General features: G+C 41.5%; 1 protein-coding gene across 1 annotated transcript in view; it reads right to left on the bottom strand.

The window, feature by feature from the left end:
* Nucleotides 1-20124, bottom strand: part of KCNK13 (potassium two pore domain channel subfamily K member 13) — a 68608-nt gene that overhangs the window by 45373 nt on the left and 3111 nt on the right. The gene's annotated exons all lie outside the window — the stretch shown is intronic.

Genomic DNA, 20124 nt, shown 5'->3' with positions numbered 1-20124 from the left:
GCCAGTTGGGAAGTTACACGCTCACAGTTCAGCTGAAACCTGTTATAACCTCAGCTTTGCTTCTGGAGGTTACTACCAGATGCGTGAGTGCACCAGGTACAGACAGAACCATCTCCAAAACCATCCCTAGACTCATTTCCTCTACTTGGACTTCACAGTCATCACTGGTCTCCTCTATGACTTTGGTTAGATACACAAATTTTGATCATAGAATCATAGAATCATAGGATGGTTGAGTTGAAAGGGACCCTAAAGACCATCTAGTTCCAACCCCCCTGCCATGGGCATGGACACCTCCCACTAGACCAGGCTGATCAAAGCCCCATCCAATCTGGCCTTGAACACTTCCAGGGATGGGGCAGCCACAACTTCCCTGGGCAACCTGTTCCAGTGTCTCCCCACCCTCACAATAAAGAATTTCTTCCTAATAGCTAATCTAAATTTCCCCTCTTTCAGTTTAAAACCATTACCCCTTGTCCTATTGCTACACTCCCTGGTACAAAGTCCCTCTCCATCCTTCCTGTAGACCATCTTTAAGTACTGGAAGGCTGCTATAAGGTCTCTCCGGAGCCCTATGCTCATTACAAGAGTAATGAACAGTCAGCTAAATTATATGTGGTTTCTACTGGTGTGAAAAGATGAAAATCCCAAACCAAACACTTGCGAAAAACTCTGCGGATACGTTTAACTTCTGTTTATTATTTCACATGCTTGTGTGCAAGTGTGCAAATGAATGCAGGTCTTCCGTGACACGTTCTGCACCAGACAGAGATGTTCACATAGAGATGTCCCAGTAGCCTGGACAGCCCTTCTCTGTACCTTTTAAAGGAAGCATTCTGTAAGATTAGAAACCTTTGTTTCTAAGTGCCGTTGCACTGCAAAAAAAGTAATTTCTACCCAAGTCTAAGGTAATATCACAGCCCTGCACTCGCGGATTAGCACAGTTTGTAGGCACAATGGCCCTGGCAGTCAGGTTCCTGGCGGCACGTCAAGGCAGCCCTTGGCAGCGCAGCATCTTGTGCCCAGACCTTGTGATTTAAGGGCAAAAAAACACGCAATTTAGGTTTCACACTTCAAGCATACAGTGGACTAGCGACCACGAAACTGGTATTGTCATGGTTCAGTACGTTATGTCAAAGGGGACCAAGATTGCTTTCCCAACAAAGCGCTCTTAACTTAGTGAAACTAAACTGTTATCAATTACAGTACAGAGAGGTTCAAAGGAGATAATAATCTCTAAAATGCTGCAGGGTTGCTGTTTTTTTATTGCTAATTTGTGCAAGTTTTGACAGTAATCGCTGAACCCTTTGATGTTTTCAGAGGTTCCCATGGTGCTGTTATGAGAAGTTTTGGCAGATTCTGCAGTCCTCGGATCAATAGCAGGAGGATTTATTCAACAGCAACTATTGGGTTTATTCTTTTACTTCAAACATCAGAGCTTCAAGCCTACATATTTTTGTCATAATACCTTAAAAAGAAAATTTAAAATGTAAAATTAAATGGATACTAAAAACTTGAGATCTAATTAATCTAAAAAATAGCTCCCTTTTGCCCTTCTGAGAATTGTTTGTGGTTTTACAGACGACTTCACTTGCTCTTGTTTCACCTTGCTGTAACAAATGCCAGTACAAAGAAAACTAGCTATACTTCACTGTCCTGTGGGATCAAAAGGCAAAAAAGAAATTTCCCATACCTTCATTAGATGTTTTATGTGTAATTGCAGAAGAAAAATCTAAAACTCATATCTGCAAGTTTATATGTACTACTTGCCCAGAATAAGAAAGTAAGTAGTTCCATTACTTCAGGGTGATTACTGAGGATGTGTAAGATAAAGCATCAGCATAAATCTGGATTGCATGTCAGACACCTGTCTACAGCACCATCTATTTTAGGCATATTTTCAACACAAAAGTTCAAGAGCGCTATTCAGACTCTCTCCCCTTTGCAGATACCTGACTTACAAAATTGAAGTCAGCAACCTCGTCGTTGCTCCACAAAGTACCCGAAGCACCTCAATATGACTTGCCATGAGCACTCTACAGCAACTCAGCCTGATCAGCCAACACTTGCGTTCCAGGAGTCATGCAAAGACATGTCTGAACTCTCTTTACGTCTCTCAACTTACATTTGCTGACTTTAATAGGCACTGGCAATTATGAATTATGTTCAAAATCACTAGGGGCGGTGCCTAATTCTATTGCATATGACTGAAGTAGCCTATCACCTGGGAAGTCAGAAGCTTCAACACTAAGTCCTCCTTGGCCACAGGGAGGTTTCATGCCTTGCTCTCATTCCCCAGAGCAGTATCTGAACCACCACCTTGAACACAAGGCCGAGACAGAGCCTTTTCTCTCCCTTCTTAGGGAACCTGGGTCACGGCGTAGAGCCGTGGACATAGACGCTGCCAGGGAAGATAATGACTGTGTCACCTCTACTTTTTTTATTTTACCAGTGTAGCAAAGTCCTGACGCTGATTGTCACCACTTATGAATGCTGTTAAGGGCTCACCTTTCATATCTGCCCTATGAAAATGAGATTCTTCAGACGAATCTGCTGCCAGAAAAACTGCTCCTGTCAGCCCCTTAGCTTATCACATTGGACAGTTGGCTCAGGTAAAGGCCCCTGGGGGCTTCTCCAGGGCTCTGTCCTAGAAGAGCACTCTTCAGAAAAGACAAGATCCATCCCAACGCCGCCTGAAAGCCTCAGTCACGCCTGTGTTGTCATCAGGGACAAGGTAATGGTCAGGAACGAATGAACAAGTAGACAATAGGGAAAGAAACGGGGGAAAACACGAAAGTTCAGGTGCAAAGTCTGTGGCAGTTGGAAGCGATTTTATATAAAGTGGAAAAAGCATCCAAATGAAACTGGTATCTGTTGGACTCTTGCTGTCATCAGACCCTACAGCTTTACAGAGTCCTGAAACAGAAAACAAGACCCAGAGAGGCTCTGAGGGAGATACACTTCTCTGAATGGACAAGTTGTAAACACCACATTCTCCACTTTAGAAGTAAACTGCTGAACTTAAAAACCATACTGCTACTGCTTCTATTTGGCCAAAACTGAATTCATGATTTTAGAAAACAAAACCTAACCAGTTCAAGGTATTTCAGGGCCTGACCCACCTTATAGCACTAATTGTGCAGTGTTTAATTATCCATCTATTCTGTTGAGTATCTTTTTTCTATTACATTGCTTAGCTTTGTGGGATCTTGCATAGATTTACTTTTTTGGATGTGTTCTGAAAGGGCAAGCGCTAAAGACAGTAAATCACCAGAAAATCAATAGTCACATGGTTCACAACTCTTTGCCTATTCTAAGTACTACAAAGTGGTATTTTATGTAATTGAGGCTTTTGCTTCTCTCTATCTATAAGTCTTTTGATCACTTCCTAATTAATGAAGTAATGACAACCAATTGTATTTACATCTGACACAAAGCATATTGTTAAAGGCTGTCATACCCACTTAACTTTTCTTGCATGTTAACACAATGTTGTAACCTTACCATTTTCTGCCTTTCTGCCTTACTGCTGCTGGGAGCATTAAAGTTATTCCATTTTAACGTTTTAATTAAGTGGCAATTAAATTGGAAGAACTGAAATGTCTGCGTAACTCAAGTCTCTCAGGATGCTTCTTCCAATTGAAGTCTACAAAAGACTGAAAACGCATTACGATTCTGTTTTGCTATGGACAAAGCCTCATTAAAGCCACGAAAGGGAGCTACACACCTCTCTGCAGGGCTAAATCCACGTTTTCTCACTGATTTGAGTTATCTGTTCTCTGAGTCAGAGCCCTGCAAGAGCACAAGCCTCGGAAATGGTGGAGAAGGCCCACTTCACTTTCTTACGTTCACATCAATCGGCGCTGTCAGATTTTTTGCCAACGAGAATTTGAATTTGGCTCTGTGGTTAGGGCAGAGGTTTCTGACATCCTCTATGGAACAAAAAAGTTTGCTTGTTTTCTCTGGATTCAAGTAAGATTCTGTTGGCCACCGCAGATGAACTTCACCAGGCAGAACAAACTGACTGCTTACCAAGTCCCATAATAGTTACTTGACATGAAGAAAAGCCCATGTTGCCAGATGCTTGATTCTTTTCTAATTTTAAAAATAGAATATCTTTTAAAAAAATGAAAAACAATAAGGGAACAAAGAAAGAAAATTACTTATATTCTAATTGTTTCTGTGTAGTTGAATTAAATAGGAATTTTCTAACAAAACATTTTTTCACAGGGAAATAACAAAGCATCAAACCCAAGCACTCCACAGAAACATTATGGTTTTGACATATTTTTCCCAAAACAGAAACAGGATTCTGGCAATTGAGAAGCCATCTTCCTCAGTGGTCTGCTAAAGAGCCCTGGTTTCCTTGCATGTGGCTGAGAGACAGCCCCACACTGCGGGTTGTCTGGTGCCAAGGAACCTGTAACCCCAAAACAACCTGTTGTGGAGCCAGAGGTTGAGGACAGCCTGGCTGTACTGGCGGCTCTCGGGCTCCCTTCTGCATGGGGATGAACTGCCCTTATTCTGGGAAAAGGTCTCCAACTGTCCCAAGGCCAGAAACTTTCCAGAAACCACTCTCCTTTTCAGATTCAGCGAGCGGAGTCCTTGGTGCACTTGGCAGGGTGTGAAATCCCTGACATTACATATCTGGCTGCTCCATGTTGCTTTGAAAAACGAGAGGGGAAAAAAAATATTCCTGCAGACAGCTTTTTGTATATGATCTGTAGAAACTTTTGGAGTCTCTGTGCAAATGGTCTCTCGAGCCTGAACCAGCTGCACCGGGTCACCTGCTGCCCCTATTTTGAACATGCTGCTATTGCGAACCATCCTCTAGCACTCTTAATCGAGCACTAACACTGTGTCCTGCGACAGTTCCAGAGTTCCAGCATTTATTCAGTGGGCCAATCACCAATTACTAGCTAGTTTCTTCCTTAATAAAGTTGAGCGTCTGTTTTGTAAACAGTTCTGCTAAGAAACACATTCTCATTTTATAACTGGGTCTGTAATTCTGAATTACGCAGTAACGCTGCAGAAACGAAGTCACAGATATCCTACAGACCAATTTATCTTTTAAGGGTAGATAAAATGATGACCAAATGTTTGGATTTACATTATTCCTGGTCAGAAGCTGAAGTTCAGCTGGATTCAGGAGGAGACTGCCCCCTTAATATCCACCTCTTTGTAGCTGGTTATCTGCACTCCATGATTTCGGCATTACAGCAGGATACAGGGCTAGGGCTCACTAGGCATTACGTGGAAAATAAGACTAGCAGAACAAAATGGAAGAATGAGGGATAAAATATTTTTGCAGAAAGCAAGTCCTTCCACGGGCCAAAAGGCGCAATCCCCTGGCAGTGGCAGAATAGTGGGCTCGATACTGTGGGACAGCAAGACAGATCCCACATCCCTGGTTACCGGAGACTCTTACAGCAGCCAGTATTAGATAAACGCTTCTACCCACTGCTTTGCTGAGAGCATCTTCCTTCTCACAAATTGTAGGCACCAATCAAGGCACAAAGGTTCAGTTTTTCCAGTTACAGAATTTGGGCAGGGTTCTGGTTAATTAAGGGTAACTGTCAAAACAGCACAGGGAGAGAAAAGGGGATGGCATTTCCAACCAAGACGCTGTTTAAGATGAAAGGGAAATAAATGATCTGGTTTTAACGTTTCAGTCCAATCAGATGAGACTCCCCTGCTGTGGATACTTACTGTTTTCCTGTAAATTCATACCCCTTTACATTTATATTCCTTTCTTCCATAGCTATTTTAACGTACAGCTTAGTCACCCAACCTTTCTAATACCACAACAAGGCAAAAAGCCGGCTTCTGATGCCCACTGCCTCCTCACTGCAGATAGTCGTACCACGGACCACTGGCCTGCACTGGGAGCACATGCTGGGAAGTGCTTGACAAAGTTATAGAATCACAGAATGGCTGAGTTGGAAGGGACCTTCAAGATCGCCTAGTTCCAACCCCCTGCCCTGGCCAGGGACACCCCCCACTAGACCAGGCTGATCAAAGCCCCATCCAGCCTGGCCTTGAACACTGTGGGGCATCCACAACTTCTCTAGGCAACAAGTCAGAGCAGCTCTTCTTCTCACCCAGATTTCTTGCTTTGATTTTTCTCTATGCTGATCAGGTGCTGATTCTCTGTCAACTCTAAGATATCTCAAACTAATACTTAAATGTGTTTCGTGCTTTTTTTTTTATTATTATTATTACTCATTATGTCAGGAGTTGACGTGATTTTGTCAGGATTGCAAACACTTGCCAATGCTCCCCGTTCAATCTGCCGGGGAGGCAATTCTAGGTATGAGACTGTTGTATCTCACAGCTCTAGCAGCAAATAAACACATCAGAAACTGAGCCGATATTTTTGTATGCTTCTGAGCTGCTCATTTTCATGCTAGATTTGGGCTACTCCCTATTACACTCTTCTTGTGCAACATGTTCTGTCATGGAAAAAATGATCCGTGTGCAACTGAAAGTGCTGATATAATGCATTGCTCTAAGAAAAAAAAAAACCAAAACCAACCAAACATAGATTGAGAAACACTACTTTATTCTAGCCAGCACTTGATTTACCCTAGTATGGACAGTTATACCCCAGATAGTTAAAGACCTTGCCCTACTGCAAGGGAACATTCTCCTGAGCGACCGGGTCGGGGGAGTTGTGTGTGAACGGCAGCAGGATCACCCCAGGGACCCCATCGAATTAGAGCAGTTTTGAATTCCAGCTAGGATTGCACAAGAGACTATGAGAAAGGATGCCCCAAAAGTATGCCGAATCAGTGGCAGTTAACACACTTGTTCTGCCCTTTCCTCAGCCAGCTTTGGTGACTGCTTAATCACCAACCTGACTCTCTCGGAGCAACGTGGCTCCTTATCCTGCAGGAGAATTTTCTGCCACCAAGGTAGGTCCTGTCGGCGGCACTCACGGCGCAGCTATAGAGATGTGATCTAGGTCTCTGCAGCAAGGATTCTGCAGAAATCTGCGTAACTTTTTAAATCCTTGGGGAGGTTCCTGGCATGCTGGGACAGCGTGGGAGAAGGTTCTGAGCAGGACTGCCAGGCTGAAGCTGAGACAGAGGGAAGCAATGTATATAGAGAGATCATTTTTACTCTAACTAGGTTCCTGGTTCACGTTAGTTCCTTATTCAGGGAATTCTTACAATGGTCATAGGATGGGTCCCATCCCTATCCATACACATAGATGAAGTTTTAACTTCTGTGCGCTTGATCAGGATGAGACTACGCAAATTTTAAGCCTTTGCCACAGGCAAAAGAACACACCAACCGTGCCCACTCCAGGTGACTATATTTTCTACAAGTGCTCAAAGTGATTAAAATGCTTTCCACTGAGGCGGTGAGAAGAAAAACAGGCATTCCCTGTGTGAAATAAACAGACAGACAGCATTAATGAATGGACCCTTTCATTACACTAAAGGTCTTTCCTCTTCAGGAACTACAAATATGCCAGTTATCAACAAAGGCTCAAGCTCTAAGTCCTTAATGAAGAAATGAAATGGCGTAGGAATGAGCAGCTGTGTGATGCCATAATTGTCATGTGCAAGGGGCGAAATCTACCTTAGGACTCATTAAAGCAGCCAGTCCAGGAACAAGCAAGCCAAAAGACTTTGGAGCATAGCTTCATTGTTGACAGTCAAGTGTCTACATTTAACATGCTCTTTAGCCAGATGGATGTCTTCAAAGTATCTGGAATGCCTGCAAATAAGGGACAAAGGCATTTAGCCTGAATAATAGTCGGTGGCACTAGTAGACAGCTAGATTGCTTCAGTTTGAGCAAGGGGCAGTGATACCTGTGCTGCTGCTAGTGACTCTAAGCCTGTGACCCTCATCCTCAACGCTTGCCAGCCCACTAGCCCCTTACGGGGAGGTCCTTTTTCTCTGCAGTTGCCTTGATCACTTCTGCTGGTCACCTCCCCCTCATCTCTGCCTTCTTGCTGCCCAGGCACCTGCTCTGAAGAGTGGTGATACCCAGCTGACTGCAGCTCTGCCTTTCAGCATGGACGGAAGATTAAATGTAGGACCTTCCATCTTCTTTTCTGATGGGGGATGTAGGTTAATGAGACTCAGAAGTAACGGAAAAGAACTTTAGGAAGAGCAAATACATAAACTATTATGAATGGATGATATTTTATGCATTTTATTCAATGGGAGCAAAAGTTGATTTTTAAAGTGCAAGTCTGCTCTGAAACATGACTTTGAAATCCCCTGGTAAACAGAGCAGATCTGTTCTGTGTGTATTTTGAGTTGTGCCAGTGTTTTCTTTAGGGTGAGAATGCTCTGTGGACAGGTGGTATAAAACATTGAATTCAGCCCCTTGAATGCTGGTAAGACAAAAAATTAACCTTAAAATTATCCGCCCTTCAGTGCAGCAGCCTCTTCAAGTTATGACATAGACTTGTAGACTAAATAAAATGTTATTTCACAAAACAGTATTTTGTCCTTGATTTGAGTAGCCAAACACTTTACAATCCACAGAGAAATACACTGCAAAAGACGGCTTTTAAACTGATTGCAAACTCACCCACCTTGTTATTTCCATGCTCAACTTCAAATATAGCAGGAAAGCAGTTCCAAAGTTTCTGCAATAAAACCTCACCCAGTTAATTTCTTTTTCCAATACCCTCCTGAATCAGTTCTCTAAGCTGCAGACAATTCTTTCGGGGGGAGCGACAGTGAAAAAATACTGCTGACAAACAGGAGCGGGTCTTCTTGTAAAAGGACAATTTGCAAAGCAGTAACCCAGCTCTTGCTCCATAAATTACAAAGTATTTAGTATCTAGTTATGACAAGACTGTTACACGCTACCTCCTATTCCTCTGCTCTTTTAGATTCCAAAGAAAGAAACTGGAAGGAGCAAATGTGGGGAAACTTGAAATTGTCACCAATGGCCCTCAAGAGCAAATAAGCCTCAAGAGTAAATGTTTCATTTCTTTGCAGTACTTTAATACTAATAACTTCTGAAACACATTTCCTTCCAAAATTATTATTTTTTTAGACTATCTAGGATATTGTCGCCAGCACTGAACTATTGCAGTCCTACCGTAAAACAAGGCTGTAATGCAACAGTGAACAAAAACCCATGAGGTATCAGAGAATGGCATCAGAATACAGCGTCCAGCTGCAAATGCGGGGAGAATTCCTTCTACGTACCTGTACTGGGGAGCATCCAAATTAGAATATGGGCAAGCCTAAAGTCTTACTCTTACAGAGGGTGCCGGGACAGTTCCAATAACACGAGGCTTTGGTTTACAGCCCACCTGGCGGCATCCCTTTCAGCAGAAGGGTGTTTGAATTTGTGGTGAGGCAGCACTTCAGAGGAAGGAACGGCCAGTACTGCTCCCTGGAGCACGCAGGACAGTCTTAAGAACCTTCTCATTAAGCTACAGACCAGGCTTGCACCTGTTTACTCTATGAACGAGGAATATTACAGCCTCAGATGGACAATGCACACTGTAGTTCTTTGGGCAGATGAAAATTCCTATTTAAAGCATTATACATAAAAGATGAAAGGAAGAAGGGCAGCCTGTATAACAAAATTAACTCCTACTTAGAAAAAGAGAGAAACTGGCCATTACAAAATATAATTTTTCTTACAAGAAACAGCACCACAGTGCCACTGCACAGCATACAGGGAATGGAAAAAGAGATGTGATGTAGGGAGAATACAAAAGAAAGGAACAGAAAAAAAAAAAAGGAAGGAATTAATCTGCAATATGAAAGAAAAGTTGCATTTAAAGAGAAGAGTCAACCCTAACAGCACTATCCCGTTTATATTTTTACAGAAATAACTTCAGAAAAAAAATCAGTTTCTGCTTCTAACTGAACTAGAACATCTCTTTATTTTCCAAGCAATTCACGGAACATGCCAGTTTTGCCCTAACTACCTTTAAGATTTTTGAGATTGACTATACAAGTAACTTTATGTGTGCGCTTAAGAACACGGAATTCAGTTATCATGCCTGTTTGGTGGTAAGTATGATCCTCTACCAGAGAGGATGGGCAAAGCTCAGCTGTCTGTACAGGCTCCACATAAACTGCTGGCATAAATAAGAGAACCATGAGTACGGATGTACACAAGGAACAGCCTATTTTAGCAAGAAGGCTGGACAGCTGTTGCTGTGAAGTTCTGACTAATTACGGCAAAAGAGTGTTGCAGAAAAGTACAAAATGGATGCAAATACATGCTTAAAATAGAAAACTTCTTTAGTCTGCATCTTTAGTACATTTAAATGTTAATGTTTTGCTACTTGTTTTGCTTTTTTATGATGTTACAGTTTTACACTGAAGCAATACATACTTTCCACTTCTTTAGTTTTCTAATAACTAAAGACTATCAGATTTTCAGCAGAACTACTTTTTATTAAAAAGTGTCACACTTAAAATAGTCGTCATTTCTTTTGTGTGAATAAAATCACATCGGGGGTCTTATTAACATTCTTTCTTACTGCAAGAACAAAATCACCTCAAATTCAAAATTGGTTTGAGGTTGCAAGAAGCCTGGGCTATATTTGCAATCGACAGCGCCTTCTGATATATTGAATTTTCACAAGTCAAGAAGACCGAAACACTTCCACAGGCTATATTCTTCCTTCAGGGATGGCAGTGTGAACCAATGGAACACTTACGCCACATGAACTCTCTAAAAACCCCAATCTTATAATCCTAAATATTTTTTTTCTGTCTATCTAAATAATACAATAATATTTCAAAGAATACTGTTCATATATAAAAGTTTTTTTTTTACTTTTAATATTGAAACAATTCTGTTTTGAAGTATCTTTTACTGTGCTGAAAAAGCTCTAATATATTAACTGATGGTGCATCAATCCCCTGAACAAGTGCTTCACTTTATCAGCTGAAATAATTCCACTGAATAAATACTCTTATCCATATGAGCAAACATAAACAGTAATCAAAGCCTTTATTTTCAGTATTTTATATCTTGACTACAATATTCTAAAATCCAGTTAAGACAGTCAGCTAATACTGGGATTTAAGTTTGCAGCCCTTTGTCCCAGTGTTTATGATTTAATTAGCAAAACTTTCACATTCTTTTTACGTAAGTGGGCCAATCCAAGTTAAAATAATTATTGTATATGAATAACTATAATATAAATCATTAGTTGAACCAACTAGCTTTTAATCACTTAAGTCAACATAGTCTGTCTCTTTTTTTTTTTTTTTTTGAACAATCTCACGATTTGGTATACCTGGACCCTCTTTACTTCTGGCATTCATCCACTGGACAAACTAACACTGCTCCCATAATCAGCAACTAATCTGTTTAAATTGGTGTTTTCCTTTTCTCCATCCAACTTACCACAGAATCATAGAATAGTTTGGGGTTGGGGGACCTTTAAATGTCACCTAGCCTAACTGCCCCCAACTTATCCCACTTCATGGCACGTCTAATGTTCTCAGCCCTGATAATGCTTTTGCTTTCAATTAAAAAAAGTAATTTTCCCTCCAGGAAATAGGAAATCTTAGTACTGCATGTGTCACCAGTCAGAAAACCCTCATTTGCTCTGTGCTCTAACATACAGAATTAATCTCCAGCTCAGCCTGTGGCACGCTCCTCAGGAAACTTCTGGCTTGGAAAATTAGAGATGATCACAGGGCTGGGGCACCTCTCCTATGAGGACAGGCTGAGAGAGCTGGGGTTGTTCAGCCTGGAGAAGAGAAGGCTCCAGGGAGACCTTATTGTGGCCTTCCAGTATGTGAAGGGGGCTACAAGAAAGCTGGAGAGGGACTTTTTACAAGGGCATGTAGTGATAGGATGAGGGGTAATGGTTTCAAACTGAAAGAAGGCAGAGTTAGATTAGGTATTAGGAAGAAATTCTGTACTGTGAGGGTGGTGAGACGCTGGAACAGGTTGCCCAGAGATGCTGTGGATGCCCCATCCCTGGAAGTGTTCAAAGCCAGGTTGATGGGGCTTTGAGCAACCTGACCTAGTGGGAGGTGTCCCTGCCCATGGTAGGGGCGTTGGAACTAGATGATCTTTAAGGTCCCTTCCAACCCAAACCATTCTATGAGAAGTACGTATTAGGCAGAAGTACCTAGTACCTATACCAAGGAGGAGATCTTTTCACAAGGTGAGCAGACTGGAGAGTGGCCTATCTGGAAAACAGACACATTCGCCAATCGTCCCATTGGGAGAAAGCCAACATCTACCAGAGCTTTCCTTTGCCTGGTATTTGTACGCTCAGTCTTTGCCAGGGAGCTGCAAAAGCAGCCATGAGCATGGTGCATTTCCTCATCTACTCGCCTTTCTGCAAAGGGCTGCAGTGTAAATAGCTTGGGGATGGATGCTGGGCAGTCCAGCACTGTCTGCGATGTTCCTTCCAATGTTCACCTAGTGAACTCAAAATATCTCCTTTGGACACACAGATCTCCTGCAAAGGTCCCTGCTGCATGCCCACTTGAAGAACTATGCTCCATTTTCAGCCATGCTTTGTGCAAAAAATGCCTTGGCTTGGGAGTGTATGGACTTTTAGAAAGTTTGTGCTAACTCACTCCTGAATATAGGATTTGGCCATCCAAATAATTTAGGCCTTTCAATAATTTCAAATTTTGAGACTTATCTGTGTCTGAAAGGTGGGATTTCACAGCAGTGGTCTCAGACACGTCCCGCCCTTATGAAGGCAAGGTCTGGGCATGCCTGGACGCCTTCTTCCCTTTATTTCCCCCCATGGTTTCCCCTTGTTTTTTCAGGAAAACAATGCCAAGTGTAGAGCCCCAAAGTGAGCAGTGGTTTATTTTGTGAAGCCTCTCTTTTGACCAAGTGTCAGATGAAGGGAGGACTGGAGGACACAGTGGACAATATCCACTGCCCAGTTTAAATGGAATTTCATTGCCTCAATTCTTCATCTGCTGAGGACGGATAACAGTACCTCCCTCCTGCTCTTTGTGTCTAAGTCACACTGGTATATATGACACTAGCAGAAGGAGGTACGATTAATTACAACTGCCAAACTAGACACTTCCAGCAAAGTACTTAGCTCCTTACTTATCTCCGTACAGTTCTTCAAAGTAAAGATCTGTTTATTTTTAGCTATGGTTTTGATGGATCTTTTGGCACCCAGTTGTTCGTTGTATTTTTTCATTCCAGCGGCAGTAAAGATATTGTTATATCTGATTTCACTGCTTTAATTGCTTCTCAGTGCACGATCATTTCTATTTCAGGCTGTTTAAAAGTTTATTTAATTTGAGATGTATACTAAGCAGGGCAACATAATTGCACACGTCAAAGCCTGTTTCATCCTAATATTAAAATGTTGCTTTGATTTTCTGATGGTTTAAAAAAAATAAAATCTATGAAGTTACCCGTAAATTTGTCACAATTTTTGTTATCTGTTTTCTAAAAATACAAGTGAAAAATTGCCAAAGAACAAGACTCTATATGCAGTGTGCTGAAGGATTATTATTTTTTTTGAGGATAACAGGGATAATGAATACATACTACCATAGAGCCTGGGGGAAAAAAGCTCTGACAGAGGCATAAAAAACGTCGTCTTGTCCATTCACTGCCCAGTGATGGAACTAAAGATTCCAGCGTCATTCTTGCGGGGGGTCTGGTTAACCTGGGTGTAAAAGACGCTGACAATAAAGTCTCTACAGCATTCCTCGGGAGACTGCACAACTGCTTCACTTTACTTAGTGTTAGGAAACTTCTTCTAATGTACAACCTGAATCTTCTTTGTTGCAATTTAAGCCAAATAACCTATGTCCTAGCTGTCATGCACTTAGAGAATAGTGTATTCAATCCCTCCTGCGTCGTATTTTCATATATTATGTTCTCCCTCACTGATGCCCTTCTTTGAGCTGTGCAAGTTCCTTGATTTTTTTTCCAATTTCTGCGTAAGTTCTGTTTTCTAGATGTCTGATGATACCAGTCATTTCCTTCTAGACCCCATTTCTACAAGTGAAGCAGCCCAAATCTGAAAACTGTATTCCAGACAATGCTTCCCAGTACAGCATACAGTGGAAATACTAAGCTGCAATCTTCCTCATACATTTCAATGTGGGTTTTTTTTTAATTTTTTTACAAAGGCATAGCAACAGTTATGGACCAGACACAGGCGGCAGGTCCCTGCAGGACCCCATGAGACATCCTTCTATTCTGACAGAGATCCAGTGAAAACTAGCCAATGAATACCATTCCCAGCTGGTTCCATTGCTAATTCATCACAACCGCATCTCCTCAGGTTGCTTATCAAATGTGAGGCAATGTCAAAAGTTAGGCTAAAATCAAGATATCTGATATCAGTTGCTTATTTCTTATCCACAGGGCTAGTTACCTTGTCATACAATGAAATAAACTAAATTTGGCAAGATCTACTTTTGGTAATTTCATGTTGATCATTACTTGACTCCTTGTTTCCATTTTTATGTTTACAAATAGTTGATCTGATTACCCATTCAAGTAATTTTCAGTGAATTGAGGTTAAGTTGTTTGAGCTAGAGTTTTCTTTTTAAATTCCTTCTGTCATCATGCCTTTCTGAAAAACTGGCAAAACAGTTGCCATTGTAAGTTGCCTGGAATTTCAGCCCCTTCTATGAGTTGCCAAAGAGCTCCTTGTCGCTTTAGTTATTTCTTTGAATATTTTAGAATGCAATTGAGTTGGCTTAAATGATTTGAAAAGATCTGACAGATTTAGGGATTCTAACCCCCTCTTTTACTTTCCCCTTTACCACAAGTGTTAATTGTACCACGCCTCAGTTCAGAGTTGACCTTCTCAAGGAGACTGATGCAGAAAAAGGCATTAAACATTTTAGCCTTCTTGGAATCAGGAGTTGAGAGCTCTTCCTCTTTTCTATACAGCAGACCAATATTTTTCTTAGTCTTTCTCATCAGTATTATGCTGATGAATGAGTGAGTTCACATCACCCTTGAAACCCCTTGCTAATAGCATCATGTTTTGAGAGGCTGTTCCTGCATTTCCATATTATTCCTTTCACTTGTCTTCACCAATCTCATTTTCTATCCACTTCCTATATGCTTCCTTCTTGTGACTCAAATCAAGAACACTTAAAATTTAGACATGTTCGTCTTTTATTACAGTTCCTGTCCTCCTTCTACATTTGGATCACTTGAGCCAGCATCATTTATATCTTTCGTCCAGAAAACTGCTAGCCTGCCTTTACTAATTTTTTCTTTAGCTTTGCTTCCTCTGAGATTGCACACTGCAGATCTCCAAGTTGATTAAAAGTTTTGCTCTTGAAATCCCCTGGTTTTATGTGCTTCCTCCTCTTCTAAAGAATAATGAACTCTGCCGCTCTCTGGTCACAGAAGTTGCCTTCTGCACTTCCACTGAAACTAGGATAGAGTCAAATCCAGAAAGGCTTCCTTTTAAGTAAGTTGCTTTTATTTTTCAAAAACTTCCTAGAGAACCTGTGCTCCTCTCCCAGTGCATACACCTGTAAATAGATAAACCCCCTATTATGTTCAAGTCATGCCCTGGACAATCTTGCCAGCTCTTCACAAAAAACCTAATCCAAATCTTCTTGAGAGGGTGTAACTGTTAAAATAATTTCCTTTACAGACTTCAGAGTGCTTTTAACTACTTACTGACCTCATTTAAGAGAGAGAGAACCTGTGGCAGAGAAGTTATCGTCAGTGTTGCAAAGTGCTGTGCTGACTTGGTTCTGCTACTGCCTGGGTGCCCACCTCCAGATTTCTAGGGTGGGATTCATTTCACCTAAATTTCGACACCAACAGTATAACTATCTACCTTTGCACTTGGCACCTCAGCTTTGTTTTTCTGGTCAGGGCAGGGGAACAGACACATTAGGATGTATGAATTCATCTGACCTGGTTTAGATATCTTCTGTAAAATTGGATGTGAAGACTCTTGCACTAACAGAAGTAATAAAATTTACATGGGAGAACTGACTTGGCCTTTCCCCTAACCTGGTGGGTTACAACCATGTGGTTTAACCTTGTGTTTTAACCACTGTCCAAGAGAGAACATGCTAGGCTATCACTCCTGTACCTTTTCTAGATCTTGCTTGTAAAAGGATTTCCAGGTTGATTTAATTCTGTACTTCCTTTTTATTATTACATGGCTTACTTTGAAGATTTCTACTTCATTCTGCGTATAGCGGAGACTGGTGGCCATCTGGTCATTATAACCGCCGTTCTCCATTTCGCATTTTTTCCTACATTTTTGCTTTATACAGATCTGTCATATATTACAGAAACCTTTCAGTGCAGTTTATAGTGAACCTGCAACTTCCCTAAAGCATCAGCCTAAGCACCCCTTATTGGCAAACACAGTATCAAAGTATCAAAATGAGAGAGGAAACATGCTTCCGTTTTTTCCTTTTTTCACTGTGCCAGCTCCCTGCAGGTCAAATAAACCTCCTTGTTCTTCGCTGCCCCTAATTTCATTGTTTCTGGCTGCTGTCTGTTTCCTCTTGTTGGCACGGGGCAAGCCTTGCTGTTCCTCTTTCTTTTCTAGCTCCACTTTTAAGACATCTATTTCTCCTATTGTGGGAGAACATCAGACAGACGTCCTAAGACATCTATTCCTCCTCTCCTATAAGACATATTTTTTTCGTCTTTAATTAAAATCCTCTGTGCAGTCCTCTTAAGGCAAACGCTACATTATTTGGAAAAAAAATTAAACCCTGTTCTGTTCTATTTACACAACGAAGGACAGCAGGATTGTTTCAATACCTTCTGAAAAAAAGCCTCCAAAGCAATCAGGGTAACATACTTTTTTTTCATTTTGTTTCTTGCATATCTGTGAAATATTTCAAAGCACAATGTTCCCTTCTAAATTTCATCTCCTTGCTCAACGTTGCTTACTCAGCCAGATGCACTTTTCACTTTTAAGTTATCACCATACAGTTGTCGATACATCATTACTGCAATGACATTTTTATGAAGTTTTCTTGTATACTATTTCTGCCCATCAGAATTCCTAGTCTTCTGCACTGAAACTAGAGATCTCTGAATATTTTGTCATTGTGGAAACTAATTATCATTTTTAAGGTATCCCAAAAGCAGACATGACATTCAGTAACCTGTATTCCACTTTTTCACGCTACAAGTAGAATATGCTTGTCAAGTCAGAGACTGCAGGATGTGGTACATTAAAGGGGAAGAGAGAGTGGGTGTCACACTAACTCAAGGAGTCATGACCTGCATTGATATTTGGGGTATTCCTATACTTTTGGCCACTTTACAATAGAAGAAAACATGGAAACCATCAATACGTTACCTCCAACAGAGCTTGCTGGAACTAAATGTTTTCTTCCTAATTGTTTATCTGAAAGAGAATCTGAACATCCTGGTGCAATCTTTGCTCTTCTGCTGACGAGTATGGCAAGACAACAAAATGGACTTTATATCCAGGAAAGGACTCAAGAGGCTTAGTGGCTCCAGGAATGTGATCCAGTCCTTGCATGCTCTGATTCCGTACATCATACCAGGGAGAAGGGAGGCACCTCAGAAGGAGCTCTTCACAGGAATGTCTCCATCACTGAGAGTAGCCTTGGTGACAAGTATCTTGGCATAAGGAAAGGATCCATAAAACTGAACATTATGTACACATTGCCCTCCACTAAATGCAGCCTTCATCAAGAACCACCAGAATGTGAGAGCCGTGGTCACTACAGGGAATCAAAACCCAAACTCCCCTTCTTGTGGCAGAACTTCAATCACTATGCTTTTATTCAACAGCTGCACACCACTGTTTTTAAGGAAAAGAGGGATCTCTTTAGAACAAATGTACAGGGGGTTGCATCTGGGACAGGATTCAGGGTTTGATGGTGTCTTCTGAAGTTTACGATTAGGCAACTGACAGGGACAAGAATGACAATACATTTTATGGGCATAAAAATGAGCTTAACCTCTCTGAGTCAAAGAACAGTTTTATTCTCACTGTTGGGCTGGATAAAGTAAAGCAGAGAGATGACACTTACACTTTATTAATGAATGAGGGGCACAGCTAGAAGCATTACTAAAAGCACCGACTTGTATTGCTTTCCTCTAAATGGCAGGACACACTTGCCACATATGCACAACCTTCTTGAAGTGTCAGCTCACCAAGAGGAAAGAGAAGACCAGAATCTATGATTAGAAAAAAACAGCAACTGAATGAATCCATGAAAAAGAAAATGCTAGCTCCTGGGAGCTTATCTCATTGTCCCACCTGGGATTACAGAGGCCTGGTTACGGCTCAGTGGCTAAAGCAGGTCGTTTTGAATTATTAGGGCTGCTTGCAGCATAAATAATATTTAAAGAAGAAAAATGTTAGCTAGGAGAACAACGCAGTTTGTGCTGTACAAGTTCAAATAATTCAGGCATGGTACGGTTAGGTAATGGCTCATCCTTTGGTCTCTGTGACACCAGGAGTAAGCCAGGCCCTTGGCCCCGGGTGGAACATTCAGCACAGCTGCCACCCTTTGTTCACTCCATGTATGGTGAAGACGAGGTGAGATGAAGGCTACAAGCAGTAGCCCAGCTCCCTGGTGGTTTGCTGCGCATTGTTCCACACAAGCCGTAACTCCACTCCGTAGCAGGTACTGCATTTACACAGGTGAAAATGAGGGAAACCGGCCCTTTCTCCGGCACTGATCAGCGCTCCCTCCTTCGCTCCGCGCCAGACCGCTGTAACGTGGGCAGTGCGGCTGCCTCACCCTGTGAAGAATTCCCTGTAAGCAAACGACGCGCCCCTCAGCAACCCTCTCCAGGCTGCTTAAAGGAGATGCTGCAACTCCTTCTGCCCCTTCTGTACAATACGCCGTGTGGCTGCTTGTCACACTCTACAGTAAAAATCTCACCCTTCGCTCCAGGAAATTTTACCTCTTGGGCCTCAGATTTGTCCATCGGTGGACAAATCTCTTTTCTCACCTTGCACCAAGACTTTATAGCCCCAGCCCAACATGCTGCAGCTTCCCGCAGAGAAGAAAGATGCAAATTTTGATAATTTCTCCAGAAAATGTACCTCGTTTTGCAAAGATGGCAGAATTTCCTCCTTTGCCTCACTGCTTATAAACAGCTCACACAGAAAACACAAGAGGCAATGAGCACATTTCTATGCAAAAGGGACACCATATTATGTGATGAAGGGCTAATCGGAAACCAAAGAGGGCTTACAGAGGAGCCCGCTTACACACATCGAGATCCTCCCTGCAGGTTAGAGTTAGGCATCTGCCTCCATGGGATGAAGAGGCTTCAACCCTGTCTTCTTCCTTTGGTTCACTACCTAGTCAAGGTAGTCTCCCGGTTGGGCAGGTAGTATTTGTGGCTACCTTCTTACATTCCTGATGTTTCCAGTTATTGTAGGTAAACTTAGTGCTTACTGCTGGATCACACCAAGCAAACGGCACATCTAAATTCGGCCGTACAGACTGAGCAGTGATAGGAATAAACACTTTTATGGAACAAAATCTGAATTACTGAACTGAAAAAAAGACAAGTTATTTCTTTTTTGTTAGTTAAGCTCAGTTTAGCTTTGTATTCTCTTGACAAATGAAAATAGGCTGGTTATATATAGTTTTGACTTCTTGACTTGATGCACTCATATCATGCTCTGATATCTAGGTGACAAACATTTTACGTGAATCCTGATTAAAAAGACAGTATTATTCCCTTAGGTATTGCAAAGCTCTCTTCTTTCCTCCCAAAGCCAAAAATACGTGATAGTATTTCTCACTAGCTAGAGTACAGAAGGCAATTGATGCTACAGGTAATGTCTGAGTAATGCTTTAGCAGTATATCGGAGTGGTTAAGTTCACTTTATTTACTGCAGGAAAAAAAAATACTCTGGTAGAGTACCAAAATAATTTCCACTATGTAAAAGAGAAAAAAAAATATAAATTTTACAGAAGAAATAAAAGATGACTGCTTTTACAACAGTTTAGCTGCTAGATCAAAAGCTTCTATACCAATATATAGTACTGAGAGTGGAAGGTTAGATTATATTAGGAATATGTCATAAAAGTACGTATTCCTGAACAAGTGCTTTGAATTGAAGGCACCAAATTTTCTTTAGCTGTAGAAATGTATATAGACACCAGAAGTACTGACTAAATAACACATGAAATAATCCTTCCACTTTCCTCAGGACTAGCAAGGTCGCAACT

This window comes from Larus michahellis, chromosome 4, assembly GCF_964199755.1.
Source record: "Larus michahellis chromosome 4, bLarMic1.1, whole genome shotgun sequence".
NCBI classification, from domain to species: Eukaryota; Metazoa; Chordata; class Aves; order Charadriiformes; family Laridae; genus Larus; species Larus michahellis.
The sequence above is the reverse complement of the archived record's forward strand: the minus strand, read 5'-3'. Positions and strand labels throughout refer to the sequence as shown.